A 25,547-nucleotide genomic window follows, 5' to 3' on the forward strand; every position below is an offset into this window, starting at 1 on the left:
ATGCTGCGGGTGTGGCCATAAGAAGAAAAAAAAGGCAAGAGACAGGGTACATGGGGCTTCTGGGGGCCACTTTGTCCAGAGGTGCACCCGCTCTGTCCTCCCATCTTTGCAGGTGCAGAAGCCAGACAGGCCCCCATGGCCAGAAAGACAGAAGCAAGCACCCAGCCTCACAGAGGGTCCCAGAATGGGGTCCCCAGGGCCCTAGGGACTGGGGCATATTTTTGGTCTTTCAAAATCAGCCCGGGAGCCTGAACAATGTTCCTGTGATGCCATGGAGTGGGCTAATCACAGTGGCACGTTGCGTTGCTTTGCTTCCAGCTAGAATATTATCAATTTGGTGTGGGAACTCCATTTTCCTCAGGCAGAAAAAAAGGCTTTCTGAGTAATTTTGAAAATGCAAAAGAGAATTAATCATTGCTTAATGAATGCAGGCTTTGGGGCAGACCAATACTTTCAAGATCTGGTATCTGGAAAGAGATAAGTAAGAAGCAGAGAAATCTTTGGTGGTGAAAAAACAGCCTCCAAGCACAGGGGCCAGAAGCCCAGCCTTGCCACCCCGCACCCCCCACCCTCCACCTCTTCTGTCCGTTTGAGAACCCCCAGGTCACAGGAAAAGGATCAAATTCACCATGTCCAGGTCACATACCTGCCAGCCAAGGGCCAGCCAAGGGGGACTAGCTTGTTCACATGCCCAGCTGAGCAACAAAAGGGCAAAAGTTACAGTGGAGCGGGGAGGGCCAAGCTTCCCCATCCCTCTGTGCACAATAGAAGCCCTGGTCACGTTTCATGTTGTCTCTTATAATAATGACAACAATCTAGATGCCCTCAGCGATGTAATGTATGGCCACTTTAGGGATGAGGACCATGATGAAAATTCAGAGAAGTTAACTTGCCCAAGGTCAGATGGCTGAATTGGGGCAGAGCCCAGACTAGAACTCAGGTCCACGGGAAGTCAAGTCCATTGCAAATGCCAGCTCCACATTGAGAGAAGTGCACGCAGGAGAGCAATGAGTTCAAGGTCTACCCTGCAGATCCCAGCGCCGGGGCACCTTATGCATAGCTCTCAGAACTCTCTGCTTGGAGTTCCCGTCGTGGCGCAGTGGTTAACGAATCCGACTAGGAACCATGAGGTTGCGGGTTCGATCCCTGCCCTTGCTCAGTGGGTCAAAGTTCCGGCGTTGCCGTGAGCTGTGGTCTAGGTCACAGACGCGGCTCGGATCCTGCGTTGCTGTGGCTCTGGCGTAGGCTGGCAGCTACAGCTCCGATTCGACCCCTAGCCCGGGAACCTCCATATGCCGCAGGAGCGGCCCAAGAAATGGCAAAAAGACCAAAAAAAAAAAAAAAAAAAAAAAAAGAGAACTCTCTGCTAACTGATGGGGAGCAGGGCTTGGCTGGAGGATGGGACCCTGTCATATTTGGCTTTCTCAGCCTCAGACATCCACCCAGGCAGTGTCAGCCCACCTCCTGTGTCATGGACCAGACTAAACTAGTCAGAGGAGTCCATGATACATAAGCATATACATCTACCTATACAGCCCTATCTGTACACATACACGTCCATATCCATATGTATATATGCATTTATATATGTATATGTAAATTACATGCATATACATATGCATGTAATTTGCATTTTTAACTACAAAAGTCAAAATTCTTCCATTCTCACTCATCCTATGTAATGGATAGACCCACTGTAGAATCTTTGTAATATGACCCTCGAGACTTCATTCTATGCAATCACATACATGTGGGCATGGGGGGGGGGCATGCTCCCTGGGCCCCACACACATACAGTGCGACTTTTCACACCACTGGGATCTTACCACGCATGTCCTACAACCCCAGTTACCACTGATACCACGTCCATCCTTTCGAGGGAGGATGCACGCATCTTCTGGAGTCTCTCCCACAGCTGCGCAGTTCCCGGCAATTCACGCACCCTTCCCATCATAGATGAGGGGGCGTTTCCATGTCTGGCCCTCACCACTTTGTGGCAAGGTCTCCCTTGGTGCCCACTTCTCTGTACGGAAAAGTTCATGCAATTCCAAAGCCCGCTTCCTAGAAACAGGACCGCTGGACAGAGGCTCTGCACACGTCACATTTGACAAATTGCCTTCCCCAAATGCTGGATCAAGTCCCCTCAAATCACAGGACAGAAGGAGCCCCTTTTCTTGGATGCAATTTTTGAACCCAGGTTCTGCCTACACAGCTGCTTTTCTGCTCACCTCCCGAGTCCCCCGGACAAAGAAGGAGTTTGCGAAATGTCCACTGCTCCACTTCCTTCGGGCATCTCTGAGTCCCCAGCCCACCTGAGCCGGGAACTACATTTACGGGCTCAGAGCCGATAATGAGGTTTTATGAGCTCTGGGGACCGAGAGGAACATGTATTAACGTCAAGTGTGCCCGTCAGCCACGCATCCGGGGTGAATGTCACACATTAACAAAATTAAAGGCTGCAGCCACGCTGGGAAGGAGCTGCCGGCTGCATGTCAGGCGGTGCGGGCAAAGCCTGTCAATGACAAAATTACTTTTCAGGGTTTGCACTCCTGAGCCTGAAGCTGTCTCCCGTCTTCGATGGAATTCTGCCTTCCTGCAGCCTAAGAGGAGATTAGTTTATTACCAGCCTGCCAGGAGAGGCAAAATCCAGCACTAATCCTAATTCCCATTTAAGCAAATCTGCATTGTGTGAGGGAAACCAGCTGGGCTCGGAATTTCTTCCCCTTCCCCCCCCCCTCATTCCAGCCCCTCCTCTCTGGGGTGGGGGGAGGTCACTACAGATGTTAGACTCAGAGCTCTCCCAGGAGGGAGGAAAGAATCCCAGGGTTTAGGGCCAAGATGAGAACAGGGACAAGGGGTTGGTGACAAGAGGCAGCATTGAAAGATGGTGGCGTTCCCGCTGGGGCGCAGCAGGATTGGCAGCATCTCTGGAGCGCTGGGACACACGTTCAATCCCTGGCCTGGCACAGTGGGTTAAGATCTGGCATTGCCGCAGTGTCAGTGTAGGTTACAACTGCGGCTCAGGTTACAACTTCGGCTTGGATCTGATCCCTGGCCCTGGGGAACTTTCATATGCCCCGGGGTGGGGGCCAAAAAAAGAAAAAGAAAAAAAAAAAAAGATGGTGGGCTGGGCCATAGTGGAGTGGTCACTGTTGACTGGGTTGTCTCGTGCCTTGGAAAGGAGAGGTCCCCACTGTCCTGGCCCCAGACTTGCTCTTGCTTTGTGCAAAGATCTCCCCAGGTTTGAAGTGGCACAGGTTGAAATCCTGAGTCCACCACTAACTAGCTCTGTGACCTTGAACAAGTGACGGTCCTACTCCAAGCCTCAACTCCTCCTCTGGGAAATGGGGCTAATAACAGCTGATGACTCATAAGATGTCGTGAGGACTATATGACCCATGGACACACAGGACTTAGCTGAGAGCCTAGCCTACAGTACCCTATTTCTTGAATTTAAAACTCCAGGGATTATAATCTCACCATTATTTTTTTTCTCAAGGAAAAAAACAGTCTGTTTAATTAATTATGACTTTTTTTTTTGCCCCCCCTGCCACATTTGGATATTCCTGGGCCAGAGATCAAACCCACGACACAGTTGTAACCAGAGCCATAGCAGTGACAATGCCGGATCCTTAACCTGCTGAGCCGCAAGGGAACTCCAACACATCACTTTTTGTGTGATGCATCCCAGCCAGTTTCAGAGGCCTTAAAATATGCATAGAAAAAAGTGGGCCTGAGACCTCATCAAATACGTATTAAGAGCTTCATCAATGGTAGTGAGTGTGAGGGCTATTGGCCAAGTCCTCCCACTCAAGGTCTAGTTCAAACCTCCGATCTTCTTTCTCCTCTTCTTTCTTCCAAGGAAAGCACGTCTTCATGCGGTGGGGAAACCAGCCCTCAACAATGTATAAGAAAAATTCTGACAGCCACTTCAGTGTCCGGATAAGACCCAGATGAAAGACATAAATACCCACCCGAGGTTTCTTAACTCTATTCTAAAACTGAAATAGAACATATACATACCATGCTGTACACACCAGGAGGACACAGCCTACTGGATATTCACAGAGCACCCTGGGTCATGGGACACCCGGATCAGACGCTCCTCTGTTCCAGCCACTGTCTCTCTCCCAGCCCATGTCTCCCAAATCGTCCCTGACTCTCTAGCCTCCCTGCCCCCGCTACCTCGTCTGGACTCAGTCTCATCATCGCCTGTCTGCTTGCTGCCAAGGAGCTCCTGGCTGGTCTGCCAGTCTCTGGCCCCTGGTCCTTCCAACCTGCCTTCTCCTTTACTGTCAGACTGAGCCCATGTCTTATTCTCCTGCTTCCGTGGGTTCCCTGGCCTCCCTTTGCCTATGCACAGGGCCTTTTATCATCTGATCCCCAGTCGCCTCTCCAGGCCCACCATCAGGTCCTCGCAAGACACACAGGTGCCCGGTCAAACTGAACCCACCTGGACTCACACGGCCTGCCGACACACTCAGCCCACCCTCACTGCTGTTCATTCTGTCAGAAGTCCCTTCGTCCTTTCCTGGTCCTGAGCCGCAACCCCCGAACACACTTCCCAAACCACCTGACAAACTCCTACGCAGCCTGCAAAACCTCCCTTCAATACCTCCTCTGAGAAATCTTCCCAGACTTCCACAGGCATGATTCATCACTGCTCTCTGAGCTCCCATAACTATCTGTGTGTACAGGTTGTAAAGGCAGCATCATAGCACAGTATATTTGTTGTTCACGTGATTGTTCTCATCCACCAGACTATGAATTCCTGAAGGATGGGGACAATGTCTTACTCCCTCTGCGGCCTCAGTTCTCGACTCAGCAAATAACAGCTATGCTAGGTGGATATTTGCTATGCTAGATGGATAGATGGATGCGTAGAGAATTGGGCTCTACAAGAACTGAATTGTGGAAAAGAGAAACCCGGCTATAGTTTGTTGTGGGGATGGACAAATAATGGAAGGGATGGAAAGATGAATGGATGCCTGCGGAAATCTATGAATAAATGAGTGCAAGCGTGCGCGGATGCCTGGATGCAGAGATGGATGGATGGATGGATGGATGCATGGGTGGAAGGGTGACTTCGGGGATGGATAAATGCAGGATGAACAGGAGTACAGATGGAAGGGAAAGAGCTATGAAAGAATGGGGTCAACGAACAGTGGGAAGGCAGAATTAGGTTCCTGGAGATAAGAGAGGGGAAGGAATGACTCTCAACTACTTGTGTAATTTTCTCTGGACCCCAAGAGGCTGAGGCTTTGCATCTATGAACGTACCCTACTTTAGTCCTTGCAGATCTGAGCAGAGACCACTCAGTCAACACTGTCTGTTGCTCCACCCTATCTGACACTTGCTCTGGCTATGGATCTACAAGGTGTGGCCTCACGAAGGAGGGTTCAGACTCACCTCTGGCCTTGGCCTTGGCTGATGCCTGTGGGGAAGAACAGCACCCCAAGGAGATGCAAATTTCCCTGTGTCTGAGTCAAGGCCCGGTCTGAAGGCCAGTTGGTCTGCCAACTGTATGCAACAGGCCAATTTGTGATAGGCCTGCTCTAGGCCAGCTGCCTGGTTTCGGGCAGATGGGCAGCTGCAGAGGGGAGGTCCATGCTCCTCTGCCAAGATGCCATTTGAGGGGACCCCAAAACGGCTGGAGGGTCAGGCCAGGTGGTCCATTTGGATGGTCTCCTGTGAGGGGCTGGTGGGGGACAAATCCCTCATGAGACCCTGCTGCCTCTCTGCCACATGGGGCAGGGGAGGTGGCAGGTGGGGAGCCCTCAGCATCGAATGGCAGGGAGCACTGGGGTCCAGAGAGCAGGCTTTCCCATCCCACAGGCCTGGGGGTGAATCTCGGCTGTGTCATGTGCCGCCCACAGGGAAGCTCCTTAGCCCACTAAAACCTCGGGTTATTCACCTGCAGAGTCGGACCATCATAGTCCTGCCTCACTGGCCTGAGCTGCGGATTAGATGAACCCTGGGTTGTAAGTGGTTTCCCACAGGGCCCAGCCCAGGAGACGCTCTCAGAGGCCGCAGGAATTATGTCAGGTCGAACCTGCTCTTTTCTGTTCAAACGGGAGCGGCCGAGATCAGTGGTTCCAAGTCCTACTGCTCGGACCCTTCCCTCTCTCCCTCAGGGGTCCACACCGCAGCGGGCATCCACCCCCCATATGCCTCCTGCCACTTAATTCACAACAGCTGGACTTTGTGGTCGTTTCTAGGTTAAGCTTCCAGATCATGTTAAAGATGACTGATTTAGAGCCTCTTGATATCCTGGAATCTCGTCAGTAGGATTTCAGAGGAAGTGGACAGCTAGGCAGTCTTCCTGGAAGAGGCAGCAAGGAGGGAGGAAGCCGATCAGCTCAATGATGAGCTTTTCCCTGTCTACGTCCTGCTAGAGATCTCTCTCTCTGTCTCTCTCTCTTTCTCCCTGTCTCTCTCTCCTCTCTCTCTCCCTCTCCACTCTAGCCACCCTAGGTGGACCAGCCATCCTTCTGAGTCCTGTGACTACAAGGCGTCTTGGTCTTGGGTCCCCTGTCCCCACCCCATGCCAGGCCACAGGATCCAGGCTGGGCCACTGCCAGCCCAATGCCTCCCCAGTTGACGGATAAAAGCTCTGCAGTTTGCAGCTCCAAAGCAAAGCTGGGCTTTTATTTTGCTTTGTTTTAAATTAGCCACGCAGGGGGCGGGGGTAGGGGTGGAGGAGAGGGAGAGGAGCCGAGGCTTGTTCAGGATGAGTTCCTGCTGCGTCCAGCATCTCAGATCCCCCTCCCCCGGGCAGCCCTTAATGAAGCTGCCTGAGTGCACTGCGTCTCTGCCTGTCTCTCCACCTGCACTGGCCACGCAGGGGGAGGGGGGAGGGCTTCCCAGAGCTGCCCGTCCTGTCGCTCAGCCCCATTACCCTCTGTTGCCATAAGAAGTCCCTGGATGAGCCTGCTAAGTGTGCCCCAGGGTCACAGTGGAGCTGAAGGGGAGCCGTGAGAGCCTCAGAATGATTGGGATTTATGGCTTATTTTTGCTCGGAGCGTAGAGGGCTGCTCCCTACCTGTCACGGGCACGGTGCAGTGGGCACTGGCACTGCCAGCAAGGGCTCTGCCCTGTTGTGGGCAAGGGACTCCAATCTGAGCCCATGAGCTCTTGGTGGCTTGGGGAGGGTGGAAAGGCCCAGGAGGAATGAGGTACCAACCCTATAAATGAATATGTGAAGATGCTTATTTTCATTACAGCTGTCATTAGGGATCATCTCCTCTGCACCTGCCATTTGGTCTGGGGCTTTGCTGCACCTGCCAGCCAGGGTCTCTCGTGCCTCCCCCGCCAGCACCCGCATGCACACAGCAGACGCCACTGCCAAGATGCTCGACGGAGCAGGAAGGAGAACTGGTGAGAGGCCCCATCACCAGCAGGCATTGGTCTGCATCTGCTCCCTGTCACTCCTGTCTGGAAACACTTTCTTGGTACCTGAAGGGGCAAAGGATGAGGGCTATCCAGGCCTGGAGCTGACTTGACCTCGGATGGTCACCCTTCTTCCTCCCACACTACACTTCGGTACCACTCTTCCCATTTTACAGCAGAGGAAACTGAGTCTGAGCCACAGCGTTTTTATGTAACTAAACATTGGTTCATGGAGAAAGGGGAAAAGCATCAACAAGAGTGTCTGCTAAGGGAGGCTCACTCCTCACAAGGAGACGGAGCCCCAGCAGACCTGCCAGGCAAGCACCCAGCATTTGGTCCCAGAGGGATCCGGGAGCCCTAATGGTTTCAGGGACTTATCTCTGATGATGGAGCCTGGCCTGCCTGGCCCTGGCTCCACTGTGTCATCTGTGGATCCCTGGCTGGGGAACTCCCACATGCCATGGGCACGCCCCCCCAAAAAAGAAATGAAAGATGTGACCCCATAACTCTTGCACCCAGCAGCCAGCATCCTCCTCGTCACTAGCCAAGGAAGGAAGTGATGCTCAGAGGGTGAAGCAGCTCATCTGCAGTCACAGGGCTGGACCAGGCATTGGGAGGACCAGAACCCATGATTTTGTCTGCAGCCAAAGTCCCCGAGCCCCTTCACCCAAGTCCAGTCTGCCTTAGGCTAACCACCGAATGTCGGTCTCAGCCATTGGGCTGTTCAATAAAGATATCTGGGGCTTCAAAGCTTTAAGAAGAACCCGGGGCTTCTAGCCCACGGTTTAGAAGAGCAGAGTCGGTGTCAGGCTGAAGCTGCATCTCAACCCACCGCACGCCTTGAACTCATGGGGATCCGCTGCGCAGTCTTTCACCGCAGGGAACGCCCGTCAGAGGGTACTGTGCCCTAAGAAAGCAGTATTAAAAAGCCACATGACAGTAATAGAGATATTGCCAAACTGGCCGCCCTGCCATGAGCAAGGAAGCGAAAGCTGAGAACTCATAAGTGAAGAGCCGACCCCACAGCCAACCACAGCTCTCCTCCGCAACACGGGGCCATTAATTCAGACTTTATAACCCACCGGGCTGCGGTGGAATCTGGGAAAGGGCACCCCAAGCCCTTGTAATTCTGCTCTGCTCAAGTCCATGTAAATATATTCCGACGACGCAGGAACGGGGTCTGCGGGAGGTAAGACGGCAGATCCATTAGCATTTTGATGGGTTTTCCCAACACTTGGAACAAGAGAGCTTTAAAATTCAAAGGCAGAGATTTATTCTTCCACCACCCCCTCCTTCCGCAGCAGGAGGCAGCCAAGAACTTTTTCCTCCTTTAAGACCTTGATTGGGAGTTCCTGTCGTGGCGCGGTGGTGGTTACCAAATCCAGCTAGGAACCATGAGGTTAAGGGTTTGATCCCTGGCCTTGCTCAGTGGGTTGAGGATCCAGCGTTGCCGTGAGCTGTGGTGTAGGTCGCAGACGCGGCTCGGATCCTGCGTGGCTGTGGCTGTGGCGCAGACCGGTGGCTACAGCTCCGATTGGACCCCTAGCCTGGGAACCTCCATATGCGAGGGGAGTGGCCCAAGAAATGGCAAAAAGACCAAAAAAAAAAAAAAAACCTTAATTGGGAAAGAAAGTTAGGGACTCAGGAAGCCCCGTCTGAAGGGTCCCACAGAGAAGAGACAGGACAGTCGGGTTTTCTAGACGGAGTGGGTAGAGCTCTCCAATCACAGTTAAACAGCAGAATCAGGGGCGGGGGCAGGACAAAGGCCGTGACACTGTGTGGGGGTTGGAGCGTCCTTGACTCAACAGCAGGACAAGGCCAGTCCGGGAGGAGCTCAGCTCTGTTCTGAAGTGCTAGGTTCATCTTTCCTAAGCGACAAAGGCCAGGCCTCTTATCAGCACTGTTGGCTCCCTGGAGGAGCATCTCGAAAGGAATCGCTATGGGCAGAAGGATCAGGAGGACAGTTCAGCTCAGCAAATCCCGGACCTCAAGAGACTCGTCTGGTTACGGAGAGAGATGGAGAAGTTGACCAACACAATGAAATTCGGTGGGAGACTGAGGCCAGGGCCAGCGCCCCGGGACCCTGAGGTGGAGGGCACCTCAGTCAAGCTGGGTGGAAGGGCAGGTCACACTCCTGGGGGATTCCTGGTCCTTCTTCAAAACTTTCTTTGAAAAATGAGGGTGATGCGGTATTAAGCCTAGAAGGCAAGTGTGCAGCTTTCTAGTGCATGAGCAGAACGAATATTTAGAAACTTAAGAAAAATGATCAACATCAGGAGTTCCCGTCGTGGCACAGCAGAAACAAATCCGAGGAACCATGAGGTTGCGGGTTCGATCCCTGGCCTCACTTAGTGGGTTATGGATCCGGCGTCGTCATGAGCTGTGGTGTAGGTTGCAGACACGGCTCGGATCCCGTGTTGCTACGGCTGTGGTGTAGGCTGGCAGCTGCGGCTCCGAATGGACCCCTAGCCTGGGAACCTCCATATGCCACAGGTGCGGCCCTAAAAAGAAAAAATGCAAAATAAATAAATAAAATATTAAAAAATTAAAAAATTATAATTGAAAAGATAACCCCAAGGTTAGGATTTTGTTGCCCTTTGAGCATTAAGCAGTTGAGGATCCAGTCCAGCATCCTCTCCGCCTTCTTTCTCTCAGGCCAACAGAACCCTTGTTTCTCTCTCTCCTTTTTTTTTGGCTGCACCAACAGCATGTGGAAGTTCCAGGCCAGGGAGAACCCCAAGCCACAGCAGTGACAACACCGAATCTTTAACCACTAGGCCACCAGGGAACTCCATAACCGCTGTTTCTCTACGTCTCCTGAGAAACCAGCTTTACCAATAAGCTTCTCCTGCTGGCTCCCTCCTTCATGAGTCAAATCAGTCTTTGACCCATGTTCATTCTAGATTTACATGTGCTTCTACAGAAGTTATAGTGTTTTGAAAATTACTTTGACACAAAGCAACAATCATCAAAACCGCATGGTACTAGCACAAAGACAGAAATATAGATCAGTGGAACAGGATAGAAAGCCCAGAATTAAACCCACGCCCCTACAGCCAACTCATCTATGACAAAGGAGGCAAGAATATACAATGGAGAAAGGACAGCTTGTTTAATAAGCGGTGCTGGGAAAACTGGACAGCCACATGGAAAAGAATGAAATTAGATCACTCCCTAACACCATACACCAAAATAAACTCCAAATGGATTAAAGACCTAGATATAAGACCAGACACTATCAAACTCCTAGAGCAAAACATAGGCCAAGCACTGTTTGACATAAACGACAGCAGCATCTTCTCAGATCCACCTATCAGAGTATTCACAACAAAAACAAAAATAAACAAATGGGACCTAATCAAACTGAAAAGTTTCTGCACAGCAAAGGAAACCCTAAACAACACAAAAAGACAACCCACAGAATGGGAGAAAATCTTTGCAAGTGAATCGACTGACAAGGGATTAATCTCCAAAATTTATAAACACCTTCTGCAGCTCCATACCAAAAAAACAAGCAAGCCTATCAGAAAATGGGTAGAAGATCTAAACAGACAGTTTTCCAAAGAAGACATACAGATTGCCGAGAAACACATGATAAGATGTTCAACATCACTCATTATTAGAGAAATGCAAATCAAAACCACTCTGAGATACCACCTTACACCAGCCAGAATGACCATCACCAGAAAGTCTACAAACAGTAAGTACTGGAGAGGGTGTGGAGAAAAAGGAACCCTGTTACACGGTTAGTGGGATTGTAAATTGGTGCAACCACTGTGGAAAACAGTATGGAGATTCCTCAGAAACTAAACATAGAACTACCATTTGATCCAGCAATTCCACTCCTGGGCTTCTATCCAGAGAAAACCACGACTCACAAAGACATATGTACTCCAATGTTCATTGCAGCACTATTTGCAATAGCCAAGACATGGAAACAACCTAAATGTCCATCGACAGAGGCGTGGATCAAGAAGATATGGTACATATACACCATGGACTATTACTCAGCCATTAAAAAGAACGAAATACCAGCATTTTTTGCAACATGGATGGACCTAGAAACTATCATGCTAAGTGAAGTCAACCATACAATGAGACACCAACATCAAATGCTTTCACTGACGTGTGGAATCTGAAAAAAGGACAGACTGAACTTCTTTGCAGAACAGATGCTGACTCACAGACACTGAAAAACTTATGGTCTCTGGAGGAGACAGTTTGGGGGGTGGGGGGATGTGCTTGGGCTGTGGGATGGAAATCCTGTGAAATCAGATTGTTATGATCATTATACAACTACAGATGTGATAAATTCATTTGAGTAAAAAAAAAAAAAAGACCACTTAAGATGGAGAAAAAAAAAAAAGAAAATTACTTTGACAGTACACACCCAATTACACACACACACACACACACACACACACACATATGCAATGCACAGGAATAAAAATGAAAAAAATATACAACAAAATGTCACCAATGTGTACCTTCAGGTAGCTGGTATGTGTGTATGAGTGACTTTTATAATCAGGAAAAAAGTGATAAACATTATTTTCTGGGTTGTTGTTGTTGATGTATTGTTTTGTTTTTGTCTTTTTAGGGCTGCAACCACGGCATATGTGGCATATGGAAGTTCCCAGGATAGAGGCTGAATTGGAGCGCCAGCTGCTGGCTTACGCCACAGCCACAGCAATGCCAGATCCGAGCCAAATCTACGACCTAAACCACAGCTCATGGCAACGCTGGATCCTTAACCCACTGAGTGAGGCCAGGGGCGAATCCGAGTCCTCATGGATCCTTGTGGGGTTTGTTACCACTGAGCCACAACAGGAACCCCATATAAACGTTATTTTTCAAACGGAGCAACACGCACCCCTCTAAGACTCCCCAAACTAACAGCTAATACAAATTGCTTGCTTAGCGTAGGTGGGGATCTGAGTTCTTAAGCGGACTATCTAGCTCAGCAAGACCACACCTTAAGACCACCCCATCCCACGTGAAAGGTGCTGTTATTCTCCCCATTCTACAGATGCGGAAAGGAAAGCACACACGTAGTTAGCCTCAGATGAGGGATCCACAAGAGCCAGGATCTGAACCCCAGGCAGCCTGGCCTCACAGGCCGCCTGCTTAACCACGCTGCCAGACGTCTGCCTCCCAAGTGGAGAAGGAAGAAATAAACACATCTGCCGGGCTGCCAGGGTCAGGCTTGGAGAAGACCGTGTTCCCACCCGCTCCCAAAGCACACAGCGTGCTGGGAAGCCAAGCACTAGCCAGTCTTGAATTGAATTCACATGTGTCTCTCCCACACTTGCAGGCAGGGACCCCCTCTTCTCCATTCTTTCTTTCTTTCTTTTTTTTTTTTTTTTTTTGTCTTTTTGCCTTTTCTTGGGCCACTCCCTGTGGCATATGGAGGTTCCCAGGCTAGGGGTACAATCGGATCTGTAGCCACCGGCCTACGCCAGAGCCACAGCAACACGGGATCCGAGCTGCGTCTGCGACCTACACCACAGCTCACGGCAACACCGGATCCTTAACCCACTGAACGAGGCCAGGGATCGAACCCTTAACCTCATGGTTCCTAGTCGGATTCGTGAACCACTGTGCCACGATGGGAACTCCTCCATTCTTGAACCTCTCATCAGGCTGGGCTGGGATCACAAGCTCAGCAAATGCTCAGAACGCCTCTCTTCCTGCTTAGAGACCATCTCCTCTCGCTAAGCCCGCTCAGGGACTCTAAAAGCCAACCTGTAAGCATTCATTCACTCCATCTCTCCCTTTGCCCATACAGGCACTGCAGACAGGTGTATTACCTAGAACAGAGAGCAAAGGGTAGCCTGGCTTCAGCAAAGATGGGCTTTGATGTGTTGGAAAGAGCTCCGGCCCAGGGAACCCTGGAGGACATGGGTTCTGCCTCAAAGTCACTGTGTGACCTTGGGCAAATGACGACGCCTCTCTGGGCCATCACCTCACCTTTAACATGGGCAGGGGGACCCAGTGTGCTATGATGCCCCAGATGTTTTGCCAGCATCAATCCCTGCCGGGGTGTTTTATATGCAGCAGGCGTGGAGCCCGCACCAGAGACCCATGCCTATTGATTCTCACGAAAGCTCTTCACGTGGCAGGTCACCGCTGGTTAAATCTGTGCGGAAATTAGGTTTGAGGGAGGAACACCTCGTGATGTGGAAAACCAAATTGGGGTGGAGGGCTGCAAAGAGGGGGGAGCGTGGGGAGTCGGGAGAGATGCTTCATCCAGGCAGGGCTCTTGAAAGCCCCTACAAGCCATCCCATCTGCGGGTTTATTTATTTTTAGTTTTTGGTCCAATACATTTGCAGAGGCAGGTGTGACTGTTTGGGTAAATACTACGTTTCCAAAGATTCCAATGAAAAGCCCCATTTCCCTTGATCGAACAATAAATAGCCATTTAGCCTCTACCTATGGCTGTGAGAAAGGCAGGAGAGAGAATAATTCAGAAGAGTCAGCTGCTAGGTAAGTGTCAATATTGAACGATGCGTCTCTAGGTGATTAATTAGGATCAATGGCCAAAAGAAGCACAGGAGAGCCCTCTTAGAAAAACGGGAAAGAATCCTGCTAATGAAAGTGAATCTGGCAGACAGGCCCGCTTTTGATTCCCGGGTGAGTTCCTGCCCCCTTTTGGGGTCTCAGTTTCATCATCTATCACCTAATGCCCTGTGGCTCTCGAATGGGTTTCCCAGGGGTTCTGCAGGAGATACCCAAGTAGAGGGGGAACTGGGGGCAGGGGAGCAGCCCCTGATGCCTTCTTCAACAGGGCAGCTCCCTTTGGAGTTATTTCACATTGGAGGCTCCATGTTGAACTTTCTTTGAGGGCTGTGACTACAAGTAAGTTGAATGCCACGGGACTAAGTCATCCCAAATTGTCTTCACTTTAGCATGTGGGATGCCCAAGATGGCACCCCGTTTAAGAAACCCCAAGGCATTCTGATGATCAAGTGGTTTTTATCCAAAGGCATCATGGCGACTCATATACAACGTCACTGGGGGATGGAATGCCTCTGCCTCTGGGGTGGGCTCCCTATGCCATGTAGCAAGCCCACGCCCCCAGCCAGAGAGCCTGCCAAGATGGATCATAAAACCACAGTAAGAGCTGGCACACAGGGGAACACTTACACTGTTCCAGATTCTTTCTCAGTCCTCATGGTAACTTCATGCAACAGGCATTGGTCCTCTCTCCACTTTGCAGATGGAGGACCCGCGCATCAGAGAAGTTGGGTAACCTACTCAAAGTCACACAGCTCCTTAGCCCAGCTTTAACTTCAACACCCTGTCTCTTAGTCACTGCCTGAAATCACTGCATATACCGCCCCAGACAGCCACAAAATAGCATACAGGAAGGAACCTGGGCATCAGCAGGTCCCTCTTTTCCAATTTACAATGGGTGATCGAGGCCCAGAGAGGGTATAGGACTGACCCAAAGTTCATAATGAGTCTGCAGTAGAGCAGAATGGAAACTAAGACTGCCGTCTTGAAACCCTATGCCTTTGCACTGCACCTTGGTACCCCTGGGCTGCTCAGGACAGCATGCTCTGGCATCACACTGAGCACAGGTGCAGAGCACTGCCCACTTACAGACCCAGCTGTGCCACCGATACACTGCGTGACCCTCAGCCTCCCGTACACCTGTCACACCATCCTCAAGACAGGAATGATTTTCATACATAACCTGTAGGGCTGCTACAAGGATTCAGTAGACCAGCACATGCCATGTATTCTTGTAGAGCCAGAACCCAGTGCAGGGACAGGGACACAAAATAAAGTGGGTCCTTCTGTGGACTTGCTGCAGGTCCCACGGGGTCTTTGTCCTGGATTCCACCACCCCTCCCCCACCAGCAGTGGCAAACTGACCTTCATCCCTGTTTCCTGAGTCACCTCTACTGGGGACACCGGGAGGAAGAGGGATGGGACCCAGGGAGACCCTATGACATCGCGTCTCTCTAAAGTCAAGAGGGAAGAAGCATCCTCTTGAACGTTCTAGTTTCTCCTGACCTCATGTTCATTTCTGGCTCAAAATAAAATGAGGTCTCTTCAGTACCAGGAAAAGGCTACCAAGTCATTTCAGGTTGGCACACGGTCTGCCTAAGGAAAGCCAGCTCACTTTTTGCCGAGTCAGGGGATTTACCGTGTGGAAGGAAGCTAATCTCCCAGCATCTGAGATCCCGCAGAAGAAAGAGATGCCCACTCTCATGTAAACTGGTAGCTTTGCCTTGGTTTTGAGGGAGGAACCCAAGGCCCAGAGAGGTTGAGTGACTTGGCCCAGGTCACACAGTGTTTTGGTGAAAGACTGAGAATGAGAACCAGGTCTCCTGACCTCCCGGCCCTGCTGGCCTGTGGAGGGGATGTAGGGGAGTTTGAGTGGGAAAATGTAAATAGTTGTGAGAGTGTAAGCCTCCGAGGAGGAAGGCACAACCTAGGGAGCATCTGACGTCCCGCCTGCATGCTGAGTGTGAGAAGGTAAGTGTGAACAACTATGAGCGAGAGCCCTGTGAGGGGGGCAGTGCGTGAATGAGAGGAAATCCGAGTGAGGGACAGAGACAACAAGAGGAGGAAAAGCCTTTGAGCCATTTTCAAATTCCCACCGTCAAACAAATCAAAACGGATTGTTAAGAGACAAAGAGGCCATTTCAAACCACATCCTTTACCCCAAAGTCAACCCCCAATGGCCCACTCGATGCTTTCTCACCATGAATACCTGTAGCATTCACAGCCTTACTTAGGATGCTGGAGCAGCCACGATGAGCGGGTATGGTCCATGCCCATTTCCCAGATCAGGCCACTGAGGCTTAGAGAAGGGAAGTCACTTGGTCCCTACACCTCCTGCCCAGATGATTCCTGGGATTACGAAGCCTGGCAGGCAGCAGAGATGCAACCAGCAAGCATCTCCTGGAGGCGCCGTGTCATTGTCCTGAGAACCATCCCCTTGAGGCAGGGCTGCTCCGGCGGCTACAAGCAGGTTGGAGAAGCAAGGCACTGAAGAGGAGGCAGTGAAGAGGGCATGTCCCCAGCTGCCCCACAAGGCAGAGCAGATGCCTGCCTCTGCGGAAGTGCCCAGCCTGGCACCGGTTCAGGCAGTATTAGTAGCTGGGAGCTGTGGACATCACCTCGCCTGGGCGGCTGGCCTTGACCAGGCAGAGGAGGCCTTGCCCTTCCATGCAAGCCGGGCCCTGGTGCACAGGACTGGGCCAGGGAGGAGGGCACCGCCAGGGCCCCAAAGAACAGGTTTCCCATCTCCCACCTCAACTTCAGCAAAAGGAACAAGTGGGCACGAGGGGATGGCACCAGGCCGGCTGTGGGGAGCAGGCAGATGGCACTGTGCATTTTCTAGTCCTAATCTTGTCCCAACCCCCAAACAATCCTCTGTTGTGGGTATTACTCTGTGGCCTTACAAATGGGTAAAGCGAGGCCCAGAGAAACTAAATAACTCACACCACATCTCCAAAATTCTAAGCGTATCCAGAGTCAGAACTGGACCCAGCCTGACAAGGAGACCCCGCTCCTTCTAGCTCACCCATCACACACCCACATAGCCCTTCCCTCTGACGGAGGTTGGGAGTCCTGGTGGGCAGCGTGGGTTTTTTTGGTTTGGTTTTGTTTTTTGCTTTTTAGGGCCGCACTTGCAACATATGGAGATTCCCAGGCTAGGAGTCAGATGGGAGCTGTAGCCGCCAGCCTACACCACAGCCACAGCAACGCCGGATCCGAGACGCACCTGTGACCTACACCACAGCTCATGGCAAGGCCAGATCCTTAACTCACTGAGCAAGGCCAGGGATCAAACCCGCATCCTCATGGATCCTAGTGGGGTTCGTTAACCACTGAGCCACGAAGGGAACTCCAAGGGCAGCGTTTTGTTCTGAGTTTCCAAGGCAAATCCCAACAAACAGCCTGGGACAGAAGGCGAGAGGGGTGCACAGCTGCCCCAAGGGGCAGCTGCTGCTCACCCCCAGCCTGCTCTTGCCACATAGGGGCCCATTTGTTCCCAAAAGCAGAAATCTAGAATTTTATGCTACATCCCTTTTACAACCGGTTAGGATTCTCTTTGTTTTCTGTTTTGCTAACAAAATTTAAGGTATTGAAATGTAACACATACAGAAAAGTACACAGATCTGGGATGGGCAGCACGATGAATCGTCACAAACTGGATACACCTGTAAAACCACCAAGTAGACTAAGGAACCATCCAGCACCCAGAAGCCCCTTGTGTTCCCTTTCGGGCGCTCCCCGCCTTCTGCCCAAACGCAATCACTGTCATGACTTCTGATACACAGCTTCGCTTCGCTGACTCTGGACTTTACACAAATAGAATCAGTCTGTGTATACACTTTCACCTCTGGTGTCTCTGGCTCAACTTGAAGATTCCAAGACTGCCCCAGCCCCCACCCCCACCCCAGGTTGCCATCAGCAGCAGGAGTTCATTCATCTCTGCTGCATAGTACTCCCTTGTCCATGGTACCATTTATGGACATGTGGGTTGTTTCCAGGTATTGCCTCACATGGAGAATAAAGCTATGGACAGTCTTACACGTGCCTGTTGGGGAGCGTACGTACACCTTTCTCTTGGATATTTACCGAAGAGTGGAAGGGCTGGGTCACATGGTAAGTGGAGGTTTTGGTCGCATTTCCCAATATTTTAATGTTGGGTCAGTTTCGTGTTTAATTATGCACCTTGAACAAAACACATGTTTGGCTTGGATCTGGCCTACACGTTGCATCTTTGGCCTGTGAGCTTGGTTCATTTTAGCCACTGGCTGGACCATCTTCCTTGGTGTCTCACAAATTCATATGATATCGAAGGGAAAATTCTATTAATCCTGCCCATCAAACGGATGTGTGAATGAGGCCTAAGAAAGCTGTCAATGGCTTCATCTCTATCAGGGTGAAATTACATTGAAATCACGCGAGCAGACTCTTCAACATACGCATGCCCAGCACTGTACTAGTTCAACCCCAGAGCACTAACCAGACGTCCTGAGGACGCAGGCACGCAGGCATGATTCGTCTGAAATATAGCCCAATTAAGAACCATTGCCTAAGGTCAGTCTGCCCAAACCTAGTGACAGCAGAGCACCCAACTTCTCAGCCACTAGGCCCTACCCAGCACCCAGGGATGCCCAAACCTACTCTGATGCTAGCCTCCACCCTCCTCCAACCATAACAGACATCAATAGTTGATCCTGGCACTCCTTCCTGCTGAGCCCAAATAACCCAGCCTCATCCAGCCTTCAGCTGGGCTCAAGCAGGCCCTACCAATGGATCAGAGTCAGCGTTTGAGATGAAAAGCATTTGCCACTGAGGGACCACATCAGGCCACTCCTGCTCTTCGGGGTTGGCCCCCAGAAACCAGTGCTACTTTCTTAAGTGGCTCAACCTTCCTGGATTGCAGGAAAGGGGGACCCCTTCCAGGGCCCGGTGTGGGCTCTTGTCTAACACGTGGAAATGAACTGTCCGAGGAGACATATGTGCTGACAAAGCAAAAGACCTTATTGGGAAGGGGCGCCCGGTGGCGGGGAGTAAGGTAAGGGAACCCAAGAGAATGGCTCTGCCCCATGGCGAGAAGCCTCCAGTTTTATGGTAAGAGGGTTAGTTTCCGGGTTGTCTCTGGCCAATCATCTTGCTTGGCCCATATCTGCTCTGACTCAGAGCCCTTCCTGGTGGCCGGCTCATCTCTCAGCCAAGATGGACTCCAGCGCCAAGGATTCTGGGAGGTGGGTCATCTCCTCCCTCCTTCTGGCCCCTCCCCAGTTCTCCCAGTTCGTTTTCAGGGCAGCACCATGTTCCTTCTCAGGGCCTCCTGTTGTGGGACAACTCATGCAAGCAGTTATTATCGTCCCTGGCCAAGGTGGGTGGTTTCAGTCAATGGGTCCCTGACGCTTTACCCAGGAGGAGTAAGAAGCAGAGAAAGAACCAGACCCAAGCCTGGCCCCCTTCTTCAGCCCATGTGCTTGTGATTCCCACACAACCCTAGAAGCTTGCTGTGCAGATAATTTATCTCTGCTCTGGGGTGTTTCTTTGCGGTTTTGGCTACAGGTTTTAAGGGTGGCACACAAGCCCAGAGAGAGAGCTAATGCCTTGCCCGAGGGGACCTTGATCCAAGGCTCTTTCACTCTTCTCCAGGGGAACTACTGGAGAAGCCAGAAACATGATGGGAACCTCATTCATCTCAAACCAATCACATCTGGTTCGCGTCTCCCCAGAGAAGCAGTAAACAGTGGAAGCAGTGCCCAGCTGGCCGCGGGCTGGGTTCTCAGCTCAGAGACAAGGCCAGAGCCAAGAGCCGTTCTCATGCTGATCCCTGGGCTCCAAGAGATTTTCCCTAATGCGCCTGAGACTGGTGATCCGACATCAGGGGAAACTGCCCTTTTCCAAAGCGGTAACACACACAACACAAACCTGGGGCGGGGCTCCCAGCCCAGTGGTTGGGGGGCGGGGCTGGGCTGTCCCATCGCTTTCCGTCTTTATTAACATTTGCAGAAAAACTTACAGTGTGCCTTGCTGCAAATGAAAACCAAGCCATCTCATTTTCTCCCCTCAACCAGGACAGATGGCTCTTTCTTGCTCTTCTCCCCACGCTCATACTAGAATTTTTTTTTTTAAAGCTCAAAAATACCAGAAGTTGGAGTTCCTGTCGTGGCGCAGTGGTTAACGAATCCGACTAGGAACCATGAGGTTGCGGGTTCGATCCCTGCCCTTGCTCAGTGGGTTAACGATCCGGCGTTGCTGTGAGCTGTGGCGTAGGTTGCAGATGTGGCTCGGATCCCGCGTTGCTATGGCCCTGGCGTAGGCCAGGGGCTGCAGCTCCGATTCGACCCCTAGCCTGGGAACCTCCATATGCCGTGGGAGCGGCCCAAAGAAATAGCAAAAAAGACCCCAAAAAATAAAAAATAAATAAAAATAAAAAATAAATTTAAAAAAATAAAAAAATAAATAAAATACCAGAAGTTCCCTAACATCTGCAAAGCTGCCTTTTGAGGCCATTTTTAGTCACAGGTGCCCGAAACTGAGTCCTCCGATTGTGTCACAGCAGCATCGCCTCCCTTGGAAACAGCTGTATCTTCACCTCCAAAGTCTTTGCCTTCCGTGGGGCTTTGGGGCTTTCGGGGGGACAGCAGAGGAAGGCGCCCAGCACGCCCGTCCACGTCCACGGCGGGAAGTGAAGGCAGGACCAGAAATGGCTACAGCATGTAGGAGACTTCTCACCATTCCCAGAGGTGGCAGGACTAATGCGACAGGGAAAAGGACCCAAGGGCAACTCGAAATGTGGGGAATTTCAACTCCTGCGCACGCCTCTCCCCAGACATCTGCAGCCTCTTGTCCATGGCGGAGCCCAGCTCGGCCCCTCTGTCTCCCACCAGCTTGCACTGCTGGTATCTAGCTTCACGCAGGACGGAAAGAAGTATCAAGACTTAACCAGCCCAAGGTCACCCACACCAGGAAGTGGCAGGGCCAGGATGCCCTGACACCCCAGGCCCAGGGTCTAACCCCCACCCCCACCCCCACCCCAAGGCTCTCTTCCCATCACCTGCTGAACTGGCCGGAATAGACCTTGCCCCAATCCTGTTCCTCTTCACCCCAAAGATATGGTCATCAGCTGCCTTCAGTGTCACACTTCTGTCTGACACGGCCCTTGGTGTTGCCTTGAGGCCCAAGTTCATGGCCCAGCAGAACCCACACAAGGGCACGTGTGTGTACATATTCAGACATTCCCCAGCTCCTGAATTCTTGGGGGGCGGGGGCAGGGAGTGCTGTTTCTGTTCACAGGCCCCTGTTAACGGACAGGAGAGACAAGATTACAGAGGGGCACGAGGAGGGATCTGAAGAACACTGTTGTCTCAAGAACCTCCAGGAACCGAGGCAAAGCCAATCTCAGAGAATCCAGCAGCATCAGGAGCGTGAGGGCCAGGAGCCGAGCCAGGTCCAGTAAGAAAGCGTCTCTGGCAAAGGGCGACCCTGTATGGCAGGAAAGGAGGGTGCGTTGAACGCCTGAGAGGCTGTGTTCCCATCGCTCTCTGAGTGGCAGCAGTACCAAGCCTGAGTCACCCATAGAAGTGGCGGGCATCCACCAGCTGAGACCAAGAGAGCAGAAATTCTGTGTCCTCAGAGGGAGGGACAGAGGGGGCCTGCTGTGGCACAGGTTGAATCCCTTGCCAGGGAACTTCCACAGGCCACGAGCATGGCAAAAATAAAATTTTTTTAAATCTCACTCCAATCAGCCTACAGAGCATCAAATGAGATTACATCTATGGGTCTGCTGGGTACATGGGAAAACTCTGTTGTGCTTCTGGAGAGAAAAGGGAAGGAAAGAGAGCCAACATGGCAGGTCACTCCATGCCCAGCACCGAGGCACATTCTGGATCCAGCCCAGGGATGGACTGGATGTGCCTTTTTTCCAGATGAGGAAAATGTGCCTTTTTTCCAGATGGGGAATGCTCAGTTAGGATCAAGAACTTGCCAATGGAATTCCCATCGTGGCGCCACGGAAACGAATCTGACTAGTATCCATGAGGTTGAGGGTTCAATCCCTGGTCTTGCTCACCAGGTTAAGGATCTGGCGTTGCCGTGAGCTGTAGTGTAGGTCGAAGACGTGGCTCAGGTCCTGTGTTGCTATGGCTGTGGCGTAGGCTGGCGGCTACAGCTCTGATTCACCCCCTAGCCTGGGAACTTCCATATGCCACAGAAGCAGCCCTAAAAAAGACAAAAAAAGAAAAAAAAAGAAGAAGAAGAACTTATCTGGGTTATGCAGCTGGTGAGGAACTGGGCCAGGATTTGAACTCAATTCCCATTCACCTATAGCCCCATTCAAATGCCACCTGGACTCCACAGCTGCCTTCGGAAATCTTCCTTCTAGAAGAGCATTTGATTTTAATCCCATGCCTTCCTCCCCAGCAGATAGGCCCACAACTTAATTTAAATAATATTGTTATCGTTATTATTGTTTTGCTCCAAAGATTCTCTATCAGTGAGATCTTTTTTCTTTGCGTGCAAACACACACGTATCTCTCCAACAGGTTTGAATAGAACTTTGTGAGTGGTAGGGCTACTTAAAAACAAAAATTGCCCATTATTTCGATTCAATTACATAGCAACCAGTTTTTTTAAAAAGAGGATTTTTATTTGAGCTTATTATGCGGCCAATCATCAGACACTTTCTTTCTTCACACTGCTTTGAGAAAATGAGCAAATGAAAGGGAGGAAATGCTATGCATATCATCCCAGCGACGGAGAATAATGCTGATGGATTTTCCTCTTGCACTTTTAATTTATTTAAACAACACCCCCACTTTCATCAACAACCGCGCCTCAGCTTCCTGAGTGCTTTTCTCCAGGGGATTCAAGGCTTTTCAGGCTATTCCGCATTGGAGACTCCGAAGGAGACTGGGGGACAGGGAGCAACCCCTCCCCAGAGTGTGGACATGATGTCAGAGGTCCTCAGGGGACACGAGGCAAACAGGGTTGGCGCCGGCGGCCCTGACTCTCTGGACTCCCAGGCCAGGGCTCTCCCCATCTCTTCAGTTGGGGTGCAGTAAGGACGGCAATTCAGGGGTTGAGTCTGGTCTGCGGTCCAGCCCTCTTGGGGCCTCTGCCCTGCTCCCCCAACTCTCAGGCCTCCTTGGGCCCATCAGGCTCTGAGCTCAGCCCCCAGCGTTGCCATTCGGTCTCTGGGTTCAGAGAGGGAAAGGCCCCCCGGGAAAGCAGCCCAGCTAGCCCGTCCCGGCCACAGCTGCAGAGCCTCCCTCTCCCCAGCCTCGCAGAACCAGCAGGCAGCGGGCTCAGAGGGTGCTGTTTGCCTTGGCTCCACAGCCTGCTTCCCCAGCAAGAAACTGCTGGAAAGGAAAATAAAACAACAACAAAAGCCCTTTGATCTGCCAGCAGACATCCTCGACCGACCCTGGAGGAAGGTGGAGGCCACCCTCTGCAGCGACCTCTGGCCTCCCTCTCACAAGTGCTCTCCCAAGGGCCCCAGGGTCTCTCCCAGACCCCACCTCACCCAGGCTCCTGGACCCCATGAGAGGAAAGGGTCAAAATGACCTCTGTGGGGACCGAGCGGGGATGGGCAGGGAGCAGGAAGAGGCCAGAGAGGGCCACGCAACCATGGGAGAGAGAATTTGGCCACCGACCCAGCTGGCCACTCCACACTCGGTCTGCTGGATGGAGTGGCGGGAAAGAGGTGTGTTCCAGAAAAGCGGCCAGTTCACCGGTGGGGACCAGGCAAAAGCATCACAGCTGTCCACACAGGGATAAACTAGGCACCCATCACAAAAGGATGCTGTAAGTCACTGACACGTGAGCCAAGCCTCTCCCATACCCCGTGGTCCACCCTGGAGACACCCCCGACAGCTTCAGGGGACAGTTCCGGGGGCCCCTACTCAAGCACCCCCTTCAGTCTCTTGGCTTGAAGACAGACTGGAAGCTTCCAGAAGCTGATGTCGCCAGGAGCAACCCTCCACCAATGACAGACAGACGTTGGTGACCCCTCACTGGGCTGACGCTGAGGTGTGCTCCACACTGTCCCGGGGAGAGGCCCCGAGGGACGGGGTCCCCAGGTGCCCAAAGTGGGAGGCAGCTCATTAGCACATGGACCCTCAATGCCCCCCCACCGCATATAGAAACTACAGTACCAAACCCTGGCTCGGGGTCTGTTTTTGGAGACACCCAGCTAAACCAAGACAGAAGCGTATGTGCTACGACAGAACATGGGGAAAAACACAAGATGCCAAGTAGAAGGGATGAAAGGCCATCAGGGATGTAGGCGCGGTGGGTGCCATCTGCCCAGCTTCGCTCATTTTCTGGGAGAACAATTCAGCAGAGACAGGGGGCTGCTCACACTGACTGTCTCTGGATGAGGACACTGGCTTAAGACTCAGTTTCCATTGAATCTGCTTTTGTTCTCTTTCCATATTCTCTTACTAGGTTTCCTCTGGTTATTTTTTTCCCTAGGTCTTTCACAAGTAAAAGGTGATGCATTTCAAAGAGCCTCTGATAACTCCTGGAAAATCAAATGCCCTCTAGAGAGGGAGAAAAGCCCAGACTCGATAATCCCTCGCACTTCCTAGGACCCTCCTACTTCCTTCTCACCTCCCCGTGGCCTGGCCTCCCTCCTGGCCTCTCTCCCTCCCAGCCGCCACATGCTGAGACTATAGGTCCCAATTCCCTTACAACGTTGGCAGTTGCCACCAAACGGGGGATTAGAGGGGAGCAAAGGGCCAGGTGAGATGCCTCCAAGATCCCATATTCTGATCACCTCCCATTCTGGCTGTTAAGACCTCAACTGGGAGAGGTCCCACTGGGGCTCAGCAGTAACAAACCTCATTAGTATCCATGAGGACACGGGTTCAATCCTTGTCCCTGTTCAGTGGGTTAAGGATCCGGCCTTGCCGTAAGCTGTGGTGTAGGTCACAGACATGGCTTGGATCCGCATTGCTTGGCTGTGGTGTAGGCCAGCAGCTGCAGCTCCCATTTGACCCCTAGCCTGGGAACCTCTATATGCTGTGGGTGCAGTCCTAAAAAGCAAAAAAAAAGAAACAAAACAAAAAAAAAACCACAAAAACCTGAACTGGCTCCAACAGGGAAGATCCTGGTGTCTCACAGAGGAGCAGAGTCAGGGAACAGATCGTGTGATGCTTGAGAGTGGGCTTGGGTCTTTAAAGAGATAAGATTACATTAAATTGATCCAATCTGACTAATGTCCTTATAAGAAGATATCTGGACCCCCCAGGGGACGACAGAGGTACCACGTGCACAGTGGAAAGGCCCTGTGAGGACACAATGAGAAGGCAGCCTTCTGCAAGCCAAGGTGAGAGACCCCGGAAAGAACCGAACCTGCTGGCACCTTGATTGTGAACTTCTAGGCTCCAAAACTATGAGAAATTAAACTTGACAAGAATTAACTTATTTAATCCTCAGAACAACCTAAGAAAGTAGATATTATTTTTAGTCCTATTTTATGGACGAGAAATGGGTGAACAGAGAGGGTGAGTAACTTGCCCAAGGCTGCAGAGTTGGGGAGTGGTAAAGCTGGGGCTGTAAACCATTCTGTCTGATGAGATCAGACCCCAAAGAGCCTGGCACCCAGGAAGGGATGAGGACATGTTAGCAGCACTCATTACCCAAAACACCCTGAGAATGA

At 51.5% G+C, this 25,547-nt stretch overlaps 1 protein-coding gene across 1 annotated transcript in view; it reads right to left on the reverse strand.

The window, feature by feature from the left end:
- Positions 1 to 25,547, reverse strand: part of TSPAN18 (tetraspanin 18) — a 206,114-nt gene that overhangs the window by 169,565 nt on the left and 11,002 nt on the right. The window lies entirely within an intron of this gene.

Source organism: Sus scrofa, chromosome 2 (genome assembly GCF_000003025.6).
Source record: "Sus scrofa isolate TJ Tabasco breed Duroc chromosome 2, Sscrofa11.1, whole genome shotgun sequence".
NCBI classification, from domain to species: domain Eukaryota; kingdom Metazoa; phylum Chordata; class Mammalia; order Artiodactyla; family Suidae; genus Sus; species Sus scrofa.